The 4766-nt window shown below is 46.7% G+C and overlaps 1 pseudogene; it reads right to left on the reverse strand.

Annotated features, from left to right (window-relative positions):
- Positions 1–258: 258 nt before the first annotated feature.
- Positions 259–430, reverse strand: LOC124526833 (ATP synthase subunit ATP5MJ, mitochondrial-like; annotated as a pseudogene).
- Positions 431–4766: the final 4336 nt, after the last annotated feature.

Consider the following 4766-nt stretch of genomic DNA (forward strand, 5'->3'; position numbering starts at 1 on the left):
TAGGTTTTCCAATGAGGAGATGGCTCGGTGAGATTCTGACTGTCCCTGCTATGTTACAAAGATCTATTCACAGTAGGACAGGCACACGGGGGGCGCTGACAGAGGAACATGGGCACAGGCAGTGGTGCCTCCCCCAGGTGCATGTATTCATGCCACCTTCTACAAGTGTACCGCAATGCCCATTCCCATCTCACAGAGCTTGCGGAAATTTACAGCCAGGCTGACGGTCCGCCCGATGTGCGCTCCAGGTAAAGCTGGTTAATGACGACCTAGAGCAGGTGCATGACTCAAAGCTTTCAAAGCTTTACTTCTTTTATCAGCAGTCCTGATTTTAAAAACAACAAAGCCCGTCAACCCCATTCCTACCCAAATCTCCTCGCAAACTTGGCCTCATGGGAATCCAAACATTTTAAACAAGACTTTGAAGCATCTCGACGCAAGACCGCTAGCTCAGGCCGCCCGGACCTGCCTGGCCAACGACTCGGAAACCTGGCTCTTCTGATCTTGAAGAATGCATACTGCCTTAGCAGTTTTGGCAAAGAGGTTCGCTAGAGAAACAGTGGAAAGTGCGGCATCGTTTTATTTATTTATTTATTTATTTATTTATTTATTTTTAGGATTGAAATGGATCCAGCCCAAATTCTATATATTTAGCCCGAGTTCATCCTATAGCAGTTCTGGCTAATGAGATGAACGTAGATGTGGTGAGGTGGGGCTTCCAGGAAAGCTCTTTAAAAGGTGGAGTGAGGGGCATAAATTAGCATGTACCTTGGTCCTCTGTCCTTCCCTGTTTTCTGCTTGGAATGCCGATACAATGCTGGAGGTAGCGTTGACATCTTGTAGCCACGAGGTAACAACGAACCAAGGATAGGGAAGCAGAAAGACAGAAGAAACCGCAGTTCTAGACGGTGTGGTGCAGTTATCTACCAGTCGTGAACTTCTTACCACTGGATTTTTCACACTAGAAAAAAAAAAAAACAAACCACTTAATTTGTTTAAGTTGATATTTTGGGAGTTTCTGTTACTTGCAGTCAAATGAGACATCTAACTGAATCACGGATATTTTCAGTCTCTCCCAGTGGTAGAGGTTTGGCAGCCCTAGTGATATTTTCTGCTCAGTGACCTTGGATATACTGCCTTACAAACTTTGGACACAACGATAGTTCCTACCGATGTATCGTTTTAAGGATTACTTGAAATAATACATTTTAGCACAGTGCCTGGTACATATTAAGAACCGAAAACATGGTGGTACAAAACTAGATGGCCTCTCACTACAGACACAGGGCTCATGGTCATGTGCAAGAACTTTTGAAAACATGGGGCGCCTGGGTGGCGCAGTCGGTTAAGCGTCCGACTTCAGCCAGGTCACGATCTCGCGGTCCGTGAGTTCGAGCCCCGCGTCGGGCTCTGGGCTGATGGCTCAGAGCCTGGAGCCTGTTTCCGATTCTGTGTCTCCCTCTCTCTCTGCCCCTCCCCCGTTCATGCTCTGTCTCTCTCTGTCCCAAAAATAAATAAACGTTGAAAAAAAAAATTAAAAAAGAACTTTTGAAAACAGAGTGGGATATGGCAATGTTGTGCCTTGGACGCTTTGAATATTATATTATACTCCTGGATTTCACTGTCACATCAAAGTCAAGGTCACTTCTGGCACCTAGGTGGCTCAGTCAGTTAAGCATCTGACTTCGGCTTGTGAGTTTGAGCCCCGTGTCAGTCTCTGTGCTGACAGCTCAGAGTCTAGAGCCTGCTTCGGATTCTCTCTCTGCCCCTCCCCCGCTCTTCCCCAACTCTCTCTCTCAAATATAAAGAAACATTAAAAAAAAAAAAAGTCATGGCCACCTGATACCAAGTGAATCTGCCCAGGCCTAACCACACACCATTGTTCAGTGCCTTGGCCCCCTTGTAGGGGATGATGCCCACAGGTCACTCTAGGGAAACTACCCCCACCCAACATACAGCCCCTCACAGAGCCGGACAGTTATATGGACAGAATAGGCTATGATTCGTGCCCTGGAGGCCATCCCCTTGGACTCTGGCGATTGCACCAGAAGTAGACAAACAACCTGAAAGGACTCATTCCGTAGGCTGGCCAGAGGCCTAGCAAGGATCCTAGTGGGAAAACTCTTCCCAGGAGGGGCAGTGGCTGGAGAAACACACCAGCCTGCTGGCTGGTCACCCCCCATAAGGGACCTCAGCACCGCCTGGCAAGCTGATTCTGTGTCGCAGATCCCTACAGTCTCCCACCCTTGGAGATGACCGTTCTGAATGTTCTTATCTCTCCTCAGAACTTCCTCCCCTTCATGTTATCATCTGCAGATAGTGCTTCTGATTTGAGTGGGGGAAGAAAAAAAGGACTGTATCATTCTCCCGGAACTGAATCTGTATCCTTTGCTCTGTCTTCCTTCCTGTTACCAGGGGTGAACTGCACCTGCTCCTGGCAGAGGCCCGCCCTTAGCTGGGTACTGGGGACCCTGCCCTCTTGCCAGTCTGGAACATCGCTCGAGAACACCACTTCTCCTTCTCACCTGTGTCATAACATCCCACTGTCCCTCTCTTCTGGATCATTCTCTGTGCAGGCATGCTTGGATCGCCTCATTTTTAGAACAGCAGCAGCAACAACAACCCCCTTCCTTGAGCCTGAGTCCGAGTCCCCTCCACCTACCACTTCGCTTCTGTGCTTCTCCTCCCTCCCTGTCCACATGGTTCCCACCCCCTTGCCTCCTGTCCATCTTGAATTCACTCCAGTCAGGCTTCTGTCCCCACCATTCCATGGAAACTGCTCTTATCACCTGATGACCTCTTTGTTGCCAAATCCAATGGCCAATTCCCAGTTCTCAGCTTATCCAAACGGTTAACAGCATCTTACACAAATGATCACTCCCTTTTTGGAAAACTGTCTTTACTTGGTCGCTTCATTGTGGGAAATAGACAGTAACAAATGCTTTTTAAATATGACTTGAGCTCGGTTTTGGCAAGGGCTTTGTTTCATTGACAGCTGTATCCCCAGCACTTAGGACGGTGCCTGTCACATATGAGGTGCACAGTATGTATTTGTTGAGTGGCTAGATTAAGATCAGGGGGCCAGCAAAGTAACAGCTCACAGGACAATTCCAGCCCACTGCCTGTCTTTTGTAAATAAAGTTTTATTGGAACGCAGCCATTTTCATGCATTTACACATTGTCTAAGGCTGCTTTTATGCTATGACAGCAGAGTTGAGTAATCGTGACAGAGATCGTATGGCTGGCAAAGCACAAAGTATTTACTACCTGGTATAGAAAAAGCTTTCTGACCCCTGATTTAGACAATTATTTTGACTTCTACTATGTGCTGTGTGTTTAAGACCCTGACCACAAATGATCAAAGAGAGAAAGTCCATAGAGAGAGAACATAGCAACGTTTCTCGCCCGTAAGTATTATCAGGGTTTGTCTGTGGTCGAGGCTGAGGATTCTCCATGGTTAATAATGAAGTGGTGGTGGCTGGTGGTGGGGGGCGGGGGGGGGGGGAATGGAGGAGGTGAAAGTCAAGGAAAAAAGAAAATTAACCATTATTAATAAGAAAAACATTTCCTGAGCAATTATTTTACACCATGCACTTTGCATATTTTATTTCACTAACTCATAGAATCCCGTGAGGCGGGCACTGCTGTCTCCTTTTTACAGATGGGGAAACTGATGCACATACAAGTTCAGGATCTTGCTGAAGGTCACACAGAGCTATGAAGTATCAGAAGGGGGTTGTTGATGCCAGGAGCTGGGATAGCCCCCGGCCCATGTAGCAGCAATGATAACTGCAAACACATACGACATTCAGGCCCTGTTCTCAGTCCAACCCATCAACTGGGGAAACTAAGGCAGGAGAAGACTGACTAGCCCAAGGCCCCATCACCCTGGTGAAGGGCAGGGCTGGACTTGACCTGGTAGTCTGGCTCTAGTCTCTGAATCTCACCACTTTACCATAATGCATAGCTGGCCCTCAATGAATAGTTACTGAGCTAATGGATTTGCCCCGGATCTCCTGAATCCCAGCCTGGTTCCTTTGCCGCTGTCCTACAGCATCCCCACTTTTGAGGGCTGTGCAGCAATCTGCTTAGGGTAGGGCTGGCAAAGAGGCAGAACCATGGCCATCTACCTCATTTCCGCAGAAATTACTAGAATGTCTCAGGATTTACTCATCCTCTGTCTACATTTTTATCTCTCTTGGGACACTGCCCACTCCCTGGGGAAACGATGTTAATAACTGATGATAACATCTGTCTTCAGACTTGTGAATCATTTGCAGAAATGCTTGTCAAGAGAGCACTGAACCTTCTAGTTTCAAGGAGTTTTTTGTTTTTGTTTTTGTTTTCGTTTTTTTTTTTCTTCACAAAAGTCATTGACATAGATTTCTCACTTAAACCTGCCTAAAGGTTTGAATTGTGCAGCAAAACATGTTCCCCAACTAACTGGTGGGTGAAGCATGCCTCTCCAATGGGAGGTGAAGGTTTTTCCCCATTTGGAAGTTACTTACCCTGAAAAATAGGATTGGATGTATTTCTTTCAAAATCAGGTGAAACCATTATTCGTTTTATGCACACTTGACCATCTCTCAAGGCTAGGACAGGGCATTCTCTGTCCTTGAAGGCACGTTTTAAAATTTTCTGGTCGCAGGGAAAGAAAAAAGTGGCATCTTATTCTCTGTCTTCATCATTTCAGGCTCCCACAACCAGGTACTACAGTTTGGGTGACTTAAATGACAACAAAAATTATTTCTCTGTCCTGGAGCCTG

This window comes from Lynx rufus, unplaced genomic scaffold (genome assembly GCF_022079265.1).
Source record: "Lynx rufus isolate CCGP_SWC_20201006 ecotype Redwood Valley unplaced genomic scaffold, mLynRuf1.p SCAF_5, whole genome shotgun sequence".
In the NCBI taxonomy this organism is placed as follows: domain Eukaryota; kingdom Metazoa; phylum Chordata; class Mammalia; order Carnivora; family Felidae; genus Lynx; species Lynx rufus.